The sequence below is a fragment of the Pinus tabuliformis genome, chromosome X, assembly GCF_031772625.1.
Source record: "Pinus tabuliformis cultivar Carrire ecotype Pingquan chromosome X, CPIR1, whole genome shotgun sequence".
Taxonomy (NCBI): Eukaryota; Viridiplantae; Streptophyta; class Pinopsida; order Pinales; family Pinaceae; genus Pinus; species Pinus tabuliformis.
Genome location: NC_142308.1, coordinates 1,121,424,724 through 1,121,437,038, shown reverse-complemented (window position 1 = coordinate 1,121,437,038; position 12,315 = coordinate 1,121,424,724). Strand labels below are relative to the sequence as shown.

The 12,315-nt window shown below is 37.2% G+C and overlaps 1 non-coding gene across 1 annotated transcript; it reads left to right on the top strand.

Annotated features, from left to right (window-relative positions):
- The first annotated feature begins 11,426 nt into the window (after positions 1–11,426).
- LOC149143769 (U2 spliceosomal RNA) lies at positions 11,427–11,623 on the top strand. Its single transcript, XR_016265344.1, has one exon. It is a non-coding gene; the product is annotated as a U2 spliceosomal RNA (small nuclear RNA).
- Positions 11,624–12,315: the final 692 nt, after the last annotated feature.

Sequence of the window (12,315 nt, the reverse complement as noted above, 5' to 3'; positions counted from 1 at the left end):
GTATATGTAAACGATGAACATATATGAATGCAATTATCAAAGCAAAGAACAATACAACCCCAAGGGAAAATTTAACATGGTATCAGAGGTGGGATGAAGAAAAGTCATGGATGCCACCCCTATGAAGACACCTAATTCAGATAGAAGTAAAGATGGTATAGAACTAAAAGAAAGGTAGGGTTTGAAGGAAACCCTAGGCAACAAGAGAAGTTACAGATTGATAGATATCAGAGATTAGGGTTTGGATGAAACACTAGGCAACAAGATAAGTTAGGGATTGATAAATATTAGAGATTAGGGTTTTGATGAAACCCTTGGAGTTTGCTTGAAAGGAAGGGCATGCTTGAGGTTTTGAAACCCCAGTGTGAGTTATTGCTCTAGCATCTATCACATATTTAGTGGAAACCCTAGATGGCCTGAAGATGATATGTTTGAGCTTGGTTGCTGATAAAGTCGATTGATGATGCCAAGTTGATGCATCTTCTGTCTTGATGATAGATATATGACTGATGTCCAATGGTACTTCATGATTTAAAGATTTTCCAGTTGATGGACTATAGTTTCTTTTGAAGATAAAATTAAGAGGGAGTTGATCACTTCCTTGAACCCTTGTTAAAGATAAGAATCATCTAGTACAAGGAGGAAGTTGGTGTAAAAAAAAGGAAAGCTAGAGGCAAGAACCTAATTTTTTGCAAGATGTCAAAGAGTATGTACTATAAAGGTATTTGAACATTACAAGGTACGTATAATTATGTCAAGATGGTAAGTTAGGACATGAGGTATGACAAGTATATTACCGTTAGTCTTAATTTACATTCTTATGTATATGAGTCACATTCACATATGGGTAAATTTGATTGCTGATAAATATGATATATATGACTTTGTCATATGCTGATTGATAATACCTGTGATAAATATGGTTACTCTGATGGTAATAATGTGATATTTAGTATCTCCTAACCATCTCTTTGATTGATTGATATTTGATAAGCCTTTGATAAGATATAGTTGGTGATGACTTGTCCTAACTATGATATGCATGGAAACCTGATATAGATTGACTATGTGATCTGACAGTTTTGTTGATGCACGAAAATAAAATGTAAGTTAGGTTGGTGTCTTGATTGACGATTGAAGAGGCTTCCCATTCAGAGGGAGAAATCCTTGATGATGTCCCAACACCTACTATTTATTTGTGATGGATAATTAGAAGTCCCATGATCGCGGTTCTTTACTAACAGGGTTGGTCTACCTCAAATAGTTTTAGGTTCCTATTCCAGTAAAGAAGTATTTTTGGGACGTTGGCTGGCATTGATGGATTATTGTCATTAGATTTGATGAATCCTTTTGTTGCTCATATGTGTGTGTGTGTGTCTAGATGGACACAAACAACTTCATGGATTAAAAAAGAGCGCTGCTCTAAGTTCTGCATAAGGTGACATGATTCTTTAGTGATCTATTTACGCTGATACTGAGCCTCATCACATACTCAGGGTTGTTGCAAAGAGTCTTCTAAGATGTCTTTGCGGCATTATCAACTATGGACTGAGTTACAGTGCCGAAAATTTGAGGCTACATGGATATTCTGATGTTTATTGGGCTGACAGTGTGGTGGATAGAAAGAGCACGTTAGGATGTTGCTTCTCATTGGGATCTCTACTTCAATTTATTGGATGAGTAGGAAGCAAAAATCAGTTGCTTTAAGCATCGTCGAGATCGAATACATTGCAGATAGTATGGCCTGTTGTGAAGTTATTTGGCCGAGGAAGCTCTTCAGTGAGCTATTTAAGCATGTGTTGGATACCACCATGATCTATTGTGATAACCAAAGTGGATTCTCCTTCCAGAGAATCCTGTGTTCCATGACCGCTCCAAGCACATCGATATCAGGTACCACTTTATCAAAGATATGGTACAACGAGGAGCAATAAGGATCCAACACATCATGATTGATGAATAGGTTGTTGACATTCTCACGAAGCCCTTGGGGAAGGTCAAATTCTTAGCCTTCTGAGAGAGACTTCAAGTCGTGGAAGGACCCTCCCAAGAAGGCCCTGCTTGAGTTGGACATTAAGCTCTGGGAGCTCTTGGGGCCTTGGGGTACTTCTTAGAGCTATGAGCGACCATAGGGTGAGTGGTTCACCTTCCCCCACGATTGATGACACATGTGTGTAGGGTGATTGGTTCACCTTCCCCAACGATTGATTATATATCCATAGGATGAGTGGTTCACCTTCTCCTATGGCATATGAGTAGGATGAGTTTTTCACCTTCTCCTATGGATGCCCCAACATACATCCTACCCATGTAGTTTGCGACTCATGGGAAGCACCTCTCATCTGGTCAATGAGTTGGGAAAAGTGGTTAGGGACCATAACACTACAGATGAATGCATCGTGTACTACCGTACTCCCTATGACTGGGATGCAGGATGTTCGACATCTTGATCACTAAGGATCAATCCTAGTAAGGGTTATACCCCTAGGCATGGAGACTTGCCTCTATCATTTTTGGTGAGGGTGGCAGGGTCTTGTGAACCACCCTCTTTCGATCCTCAGAGTGTGATCCTTGACCTTGAGATAAGTTGATAGAGGGTTGAGTTGGGCTGCCTGATGTGGCTCTAGGTTGAGTAGAGCTCCCTGATGTGGTTCTGTATTGAGCTAAGATATCCGATGTTATTGTGGGTTGAGCTGGGCTCCCCTATGATGAAAAAACATTCTTCTTCAGATTTGAGATTGTTCAACAACTAGAGATGTGATTCGATGACGATCATGATTCTATTGCAGATGACCATATTGAGTACTATATATAGGATAGAAGCTAAATGCCTCCTTCTGATGATGATGTGGGTTGAGATGGACTCCCATGTGGTGATTCTTTTTCTTCTTTTAGATCGAGATTGTTTAGCTGATGATCAAAGAAAAATGAGATGAGATGGATACTTTTGTTAATATAGATGAATTACAAGTCATGTGATTTGACTCAAAGTCTAGTATGGCTTGAGGATCGATCTTCCCTACCTTTGATTATTGATTATTCTTCTTCTATATGATGAGATTTGATATAATGATGATACAACTACATACCTATTGTTATATTGTGACATGAGATCTAAGATGGTATTGTTTTGAGAGGAAGTATAACAAGGATAAAAAGGGACTTATGATGCAAATGGAAATTTCTCCCTAGCTGAGAGGGAGTGTTAAAATTGGGTAGTGTAGGGACAAATTTACCCTAAGGGAAACCCTAAGCTGCATATGAAGCCTATCTTGCCAAAATAAGAATTATTTTGGGTAAATATTTATAAGAATGTTTATCAAATAATATGAAAAGAAAGAAAAACAAATTGAATTTTGAAGTTTTCCCGCTCCATGTTTTAAAGTCATGGTTTTCGACTGGCATAAATTAATATAAATATAGATGGTTGAGAACTCAATTTAAAACATCATCAAATTATGATTAGAGATAGGTATGTATCATCGCAAAGGTTGTTGTTTATCGTAGAGATCCATCTAACGCTCATGTTCTCGCTCTAAGACATTTTGAAGCACTCAGTTATGTATTTGAGGCGTGTTCTCACAATTCTTGGTGGATGGAAAGTTCTCAATTATTCTTTATGGTCTCGCTATCTCTTGTGGTAATGTTACTATGGTCACAACTCTTCAGTGTATGGTCACATTTGATTATGATTTAAATATTGTGCAATGAGCACTTACATCTCAGATATATATGGCTGATATTATCTCTTCAATATGCAATATTTGAAGCTATATGTAAAATCGCATGAAGTAAAATGTAGCGATAAATTTATCTGAGGGTTCATTAACGTTGCACTTGTTCCAAGATGATTTGCTATGGTTTGCATTATTATTAAATTGCATCGCACTTGCCATACCTCGTCTATTACAAATCACACACAGTGGTATCTACATTACAACATCTTTCTTACTTTCGCTTCAGGACTATGCTCTTTTGCAGGGGCATCTATGGCCCGCATTATCATTCTTGTCTCTCTTGGGCATAACAGTATGGCCGCATTCGTTATAGAATGACCGCTTTATTATTTTCGTTTCTTTTGAGCACAACAATATCGCCACATTCATTACAGTATAACCGCATTAGTATTATGGGAATTATTATTCAATTGTTATGGCTCCGTAATGGTTAGTCACCCAATAATGATCTCGCTAGAGTTCCACATCATTATATATATATATATATATATATATAGATTGGTAATGCATCATATGTACAACATCATGAAAATTTGGGTGGTCCAGGCATGGAGTTGATACTCATATATAAGTATTATATGCATGTATCTTCTCTATTGAGATCACAATTTATGACATCACATTGGCCACAGTTGTATTTACGACACCACAACAATATGTATGACATTGCAGTGTGGTATCGTTATAGCACTACATATGCTTGCAAATCAATGTTATGGCTTGACATCACACAACAGTATGTAAGTTGTGTACTCATTTAGCAAACTTATTCTTATCAGAGTCAGAAGGCAGTTAGATGATGGAAGTCCTCATGGATGTATCTCCTATTGTTCACAAACATAGTTTTCAAGCTATTTTCTTTTAGGGAGCCTAATATGATTTATGGTGAATCATAATGATGTACTTTGTATCTCAGCTAAACAATTGATGAAATCTAATAGAAGAAGAAGAAGAATTTCGGATTTTCCTCCTTGTGGGGTTTTTCCCTGGTCTCCGATCAATCCCAGTGTCTGTATGTGTGTATCCTTTTCTTCTAATGTTCTGTTGCATTGTTAATAACATTTTTCTTTCTACATAATTGCATAGGATGTGATAATATAACGGGGTGAATGAATATGTAAATGATGAATATATATGAATGCAATTATCAAAGCAAAGAATAATACAACCCTAAGAGAAAATTGAACACTATGGAAATTGACAAACACATTGACAAAGACAAAGAGGCAATTAATGAGATTTAATTATGAAAATAAAGGAAAATAGGAGAAAACTAAGGTGAAGAGAAACAAATTTGCATGCAAGGTAAATTAGAGGAAAAATGAAGGAAAATGAATAAAAAGGAGACACTAATGATAAAAAGGCATCAGTGAAATGTCTATCCTGCATTAGGCATGTCTAGATCAAGATATTGCTTAAGTTTTCATTATTTAGCATTGTTATCATTATCGATATAATTATGGAAAATTACAGGCAGTGGCCTTGAGGCTTGCCTGAAAACGTGGCGTAGATATCACAACTGCATGCACTGAATTGAAGAAATTGGGTCATAACCGCATGTAGGAAAGCTTGTGAGTGCGGTTATAGCCTCCCAACCACATGCATGTAGTCTTGTGGGTACAGTTGGAGTGTAAACTGTGTGAAAAAGAGTTCCATCTCAGAGATTGAATACCTAAGGTGGTTTGCAAGCTCCTGAGTGGTCTGTAGTTTCCGAGGGATGTCAATTTGTTGTCGGTTTGTCAGCCCAAGTTGCATAACTAGAACTTGGAGGTCGGGTCATATCATAGTGACACTCAACTCATGTTTACCCTAAAGAGCTTGTAAAAGTGGGTAAATCTGAGAGGGGTGGTTACTATCAAAGGAATAATTTAAAACATTATTCACATCATTTAGTAGGAAAACTTCAATTCCAAATATGTTATTTCTTCCCTTCTTGATGAACCCACCTAAAATCACCCTTGTACAGTAAAAGGAATTTGACATGATGGGTCAATGATTATTTTAATCCCCTTGAGACTCTTGGAATGCCAATTTGTTTGGGCTTCCATATTCCAAATATTTCATTCACCCAAACCAGTGTGTTATATGGAAAATTCACTTTTGCAGACAAAAATGAACTCCTTAGATTTAATGGTATGGTCTATAACAATAGAGGGCTAAAAGATCAATGTTTTCCTTAAAGAGATTAGACTACAGAAAAGAGACCAACCTTGGATCTATAGTAAGTCCTCCTCTTCTCTTTTCTTGTAAGCTCTAATCCTAGTTCCATGCGCTATAAATGGAACCTATAACAATGACTAAAACAAGCAAAGGAACTACAATATCCACATAACATAATCTAATATCTCTATTCAATGAGTCAACATGGCATTGAAATACAAGAGCATAAGCATAACACAAGTATAGGAAAACATGATGCTTTTTGTATTAATAAATAAAGGAGAGAGTTACAACCATATATAGAAGTTGACTTTGTAGATGTCTCCCCAATTGACTTGTCCTTCCTTGCCACAAAGCAAACCTTCACACTCAACCCTAATGCAAATGGATGATGATTCCTTAAGCTCAAAGAAACAACATGAGGGCACTAACAATCTCCAAAATCCAACCCAGACTCCATGGGAGGCAGTAAATTTATAGGGTAAACATGGTAGTTTAGGATTTACCAATCTAGGCTTGAGATCCACTTATAAAGGAGGATAAGATCAAGGGATAAGAGATAATATTTCCAAGCTAGGATCAGATAGGAATTCCAGATCTCTATCCATGTTAAATGGTTAAAACTAGCTTAGAAGCTTCTGGAAGAAGAGGCTTCAAAAATATTTTTTAATTTTACTAAATTTCTAGAATCAACGCACCTGCAAAAGGGAGCAACACGCGTTGATCAATGCCAATGCTTAGGTATGCAACTTGCACCCAACGCAGGTAGTCAGTCATGCAAGGTATTCATGAAAGGGTATGATCCACCAATCAGATGGTGAAGATGAGATGAGAAAACCAAACCTCATTTAGTAGAAACAAGCTGACAAAATGGCAATCACGAGAAGTAAATTGTGAGTGGTTTCATTTTTACACAAGCTTGAAACAAAGAAAAACTATGTTTTAGGTTGCTTTCATTTTTACACAAGCTTGAAACATGTGGAAACTATGCTTAGAATTGGTTTCATTTTTAGTCAATCTTGAAACGGAGAAAAAATATGCTTGAGAATGGTATTCATGCCCCTAGCATAATGACTTAATTCTAGGAACATGCCCCCCAAGCTTCATTTCATTCACCTAAGTAGACTACTGGTTATTAATAGGTGAATGGAATGAAGGTTCATTTACGAGACCAAGTGAAAGACTCGACTTGGAGGGATATTTGTTTCATTTTTTAACGAGCTTGACATAGGAAAATAAATTCTGTTCAAAGACCTTATTATTTTTTAACGATCTTGACACAAGAAAAGGAAATTTTCTCTGAGACCTTGTTTCATTTTTTAACGAGCTTGACACAAGAAAAGGAACTATGCTTCAGGACCTTGTTTCATTTTTTAAGGAGCTTGACACAAGAAAAGGAACTTTGCTCTTACACCTTGTTTCATTTATTAGCGAGCTTGACACAATAAAAGGAATTCTGCTCCGACACCTTGGTAGCTTAGTAACCTTGTGGGTGAAGGTTAACTGCCAGTGAGGGATATCCAAAATAGGATGGGATGGATTGGGCTACTGACATTTGCATCCCACCTTGATACATATTGTTTTGATAAGTAGGATAACCCATACCAGGTTGTCTAGTCCCAGGAAAGCTCTGATAGTTTGGGTAGCCTTGATATTGTTGGGTGTTTAGACCTTGGAAACATTGGCCTGAATAAGGTTGTTGCATTGTTTTCTGACCAACATGAGCTTGGGGTATTCCTTGTAACGATTGACCTAACAGAATTTGCATCATTCTTGGAACAGGTTGACTTATTGGAACTTGTGGCATGCTATGAATGGGTTGACTTACTTGTACCTGTTGAATAGCCTGAACGAGTGAGTCATTACTAAGAGCGTGTTTCGTGATAATAGGAGAAATGTCCCCTTGTTCGACAAGATCTGAAGAAACAAGAAGAACCGAAGCGGTATGAACCTCACTCTCTACGAGAAAAGTACGATAAAATAGAGGTGGAATCAAGTTAACCATTTTCACAACCAATGGTTGGTTGGGAACAAATTCATGAGATTCACGTCCAAAGAGAGTGGGATTTACTGGATTTTGATCAATCACTTCATCAAATAGTGGAGGATTGGGATAAAGCTTTTGGTAACCAGCTGGATGTCGTGGCTGAGAAACTGTAAGGTTTTCCAACACTTTTGAGGCTTCATCCATATAAGGACAAAGGTGAATAAGATGATACCTTTCAAATAACCTACAAGGAAATTGAACTTTACCCTCTTTCCCGTTGACCTTACTATCACTAGTTGACAGTTTATCACGAGCATGATCTCTAGAGGTTGATGACAAGGGGTGATGACAAGGGCTTGAGGACCACACTTCTAACATTTGGAATATCAGAGAAATATTTAAGAAGGTGGTTACCCTTACAAATCTTGCAAGGGAATTTCACTTTACGGGGCTTGATGGAAAGTTTCTCGACATTAGTTACATTCATAACAATCTTTTCTTAGTTTCCCCCTGCTTATTTGGCTTCTTCTTCTTCGTTCTTTTCTTCTTCTTCTTAGATTCCTGATTACTTGAATCAAGACTTTCACGAGGTGAGGAAGAAGAAAAGGATGAAGAAACAACAAACGAAGAAGGCAAAGGGTCAACTTTAGGATCAACTTGAGGTTGGTGTTGTTCAAGAGGACTACCTGGTTGAGAAGCAGTCTGAACATTCATAAATAAGAAGGTTGAAAACAATAAAACTGGTAAACCAATGGTAAATCCAGGAAGGGACAATGTTGTCATATAAGGAGCACCAATATTTCCAAAAGAAGGAAAAGAATTAGGATTCTCATCAAAAGGGTTTCCTTAACTAGTGGACTCAAGAAATGTTGCCATTAATCTCAACCTAAGATCTACTAAGAAGTTGTTCCACGATGAGCGTGTTGTTCCACGGTCAATTAATTGATTTTAGAAATTAAATACACAAATAAAACAAAACAGGGGTAACTAGGCAGATAACGGATTACCAAGTCACTTTTGAACTATAGAACACCATTTCTAGTATGTGTGTGCAATCTACCAGAATGTTGTGTTTAGTGTATCACAGTAGACAAGGTGACTAACTCGGTTACATATGGCAGGATAACAACCTATAGGGGACTTCCAAAATACACCCAAAGGTACGTGGAAGTGCAATATGTAGTAGTGTTGTCTAATGCGTCCTATATAATAGGAAGTATTTCGATATGCTTTTCATACGTGGAATGCCATTTGATATACCTGAAGGTACGTGGAGAACAATATGATATACTTATGTACGTGGAATATCGAGTACCCCTAGAATGTAACGTGAACAAGTAACAAGAACTCCTACGTTTAAAGACATCAGAACACATCTCTAGACTAGACCTCTATGTGTGTCGTTAATGTTCCAAATGCTCCTTAGATTGATTGAATAAATTTTAGAAGTTGAACTTTAATTATGTTTCAGTTTCAAGGCTCATGGTACGAGTTCACCCGAATTCCCTATGATGCAACTAGTATTAGAAGGGACACCAATGTGCAGAAAGGACACCAATGTGCATCAACGCACTTCCAAAGACGAGGGACTGCGCTGCAGTGCTCCATCACTGAATAGAGAGTGCGCTGGGGCTAATTTGGCCAAAAGATGACACAAAGAACCCTACCAAGCTCAAAAGTGTGTTTTCCTGAGGTCAATTAATGTCTGAATAAGTCAATTAAGGTCACTTTGAAAGGTGAAAAAATGCTAAGGCCAAGGAAACCACTAAGGGAAATCTCGATCCCTAATGGAGTCGCCAATTTGTTATATGGAAAATTCACTTACGCAGACAAAAATGAACTCCCTAGATCTAGTGGTATGATCTAGAACAACAGAGGGAAAAAATATCAATGTTTTCCTTAAAGAGATTAGACTACGGAAAATAGACCTACCTGGAATCTGTAGTAAGTCCTCCTCTTCTCTTTTCCTGTAAGCTCCAATCTTAGTTTCACGCTCTATAAATGGAACCTGTAACAATGATTAAAACAAGCGAAGGAACTACAATATCCACATAACATAATTCAATATCCCTATTCAATGAGTCAACATGACATAACACAAGTATAGGAAAACAAGATGCTTTTTTAATTAATAAATAAAGGAGAGAGTTACAACCATTTAGATAAGTGTACTTTGTAGATGTATCCTCAATTGACTTGTACTTCCTCGCCACAAAGCAAACCTTCACATTCAACCCTAATACAAATGGATGATGATTACTTAAGCTCAAAGTAGCAGCATGAGGGCACTAGCAATCTCTAAAAGCCAATCTAAACTCCATGGGAGGCAGTAAATTTATAGGGTAAACATGGTAGTTTAGAATTTACCAATCTAGGCTTGAGATCCAGTTATGAGGGAGGATAAGCTCAAGGGATAAGAGATAAGATCTCCAAGATAGGATCAGATAGGAATTCGAATCTCTATCCATGGTGAATGGTTAAAACCACCTTAGAAGCTTCTAGAAGAAGAGGCTTCAAAAATATTTTTTAATTTTCCCAAATTTCTAGAATCAACACACCTGCAAAAGAGAGTAACATGCGTTGATCAACGCCAGTGCTCAGGTATGCAACTTGCATCCAACGTAGGTAGTCAATCATGCAAGGTGCGTTGGGGTTGAAAACACTGTTTTGAGCAAATTGTCCTTGAAAATCAGAATCTTTGGAGAAATGATGCTTAGGGCTTTGTAAAGGGATTATGACAAAGTGTTCAAGGTTGTTGATTGATTTGGTTTCATGCTTTTTGAGCATATGTGACAAAATGACCTGTAACACAATGGTTGTTCATCTTCTCACTAAATCACATCATTTAGTAAAAAGTTCTATCACCCAGTCATGTCAACATGGGTGAATAAGGGTTCATTTAATTAAATTGTAGCTCATAGTTTGAGCAAGGTTAAGGCCCTCCATTACATTCCCCCTAGTGATCTATCACTCACTTCAATAGATGTGATTCACTTTGTTGAAATGACAATGATCCATTTTCTTCAAATTAAAAAAATAATACTTATTTTTAACAATGTTTCCATACCACTTAACAAGTTCATATTATTCCATTTGTAAAAAATGTTGTTCATTTCTTCAATATCAATCCTACACTAAATGAAATGCTTCATTAATAAATTCGAAGTACACTAAATGAAATGCTTCATTAATAAATTCGAAGTACACTAATACAAATCACATAGAAGCTTATTGAATGAATCTCCTCTTTTCTTTGAACAACAGAACATCCAAATTCGCCTAGGCATTTCTCTCTCCACTTTGACATATGCGAGTGAACAACATCCAAATTCAATTCCGCAGTTCCTGTCCCCACTTTGAAGTATGCTACTCATTCTAATTGGAGATATTATTCCTAGTTATTTGGAGTACATCGTCAATTGTTTTGTTAAAATTGATTCATGTGATGAAGTACGTTGTATTGTATTATACCACACGCGTGGTGGAAAATGCACCGGAGGAGAGGAATGCTATAAAATGGAAAGAGATGGCCAGAACAAATCATACCTTTCTCGGCCTTTTGGCTAAGATCAAGTGTAGTATCTGTTCTTATCAGTTTAATATCTGATACGTGGTTCATAGAACCACATGATATTAAATGAATTTTTCTAGGGGGAGAGCTCATATACAGTAGCTTGCTGCTGGGGCTCTCAAGCGTCGCTTGTGCGTTGCACTACAGCGCAAGCCTGGCGCACCCCACCGATACAAAACCAAATTCTATCTGTTTCGAGTAGGACGAGTTCTGTTCCTTTAATCATGAATCAGAGGGCTGATCGGCATTGTTTTGTTTTCAATGGGCTGGATTCTGTGTTTCTATTTAACTCCGTTCCTGTAGTGGTTATTTGATGATTAGACTGTGTAGTGTAACTGTGATTTACCCCTTTTATATAGATTTGTTAAGGCAGGAATCTTGATGGCATTTGCTGTTTCTCGCTGTTTGGTCAATCTGAGAAACAAAGGGTAATTTTGCTGAAAGGTAGGACTAATGTTAATTTCTTTTATTCCTTTGGTTTTCACTGTTTTTAGCCACGCCTCATATCTCACATCTCAATTCTGTGAGGGCAATATGTTTTCTATCATGGCAATGTTTATTCGAGTTGGATGCCAATTTTTTATTTTACAGTAGCAATGTAAATTAATGGGATCAGAACTTCTAGGGCAGATGCCAATATTTATTCTACAGTGGCAATGTAGAATGGAACTTAGGGCAGAACATTTATTACTTTGTTTCACACTGTTTTTAGCCACGCCTCATATCTCATATCTCAATTATGTAAGGGTAGATGCCAATATTTATTCTATAATGACAATGTTTATTCGAGTTAGATGCCAACTTTTTTATTTTACAGTAGCAATGTTAATTCATGGGATCAGAACGTCTAGGGCAGATGC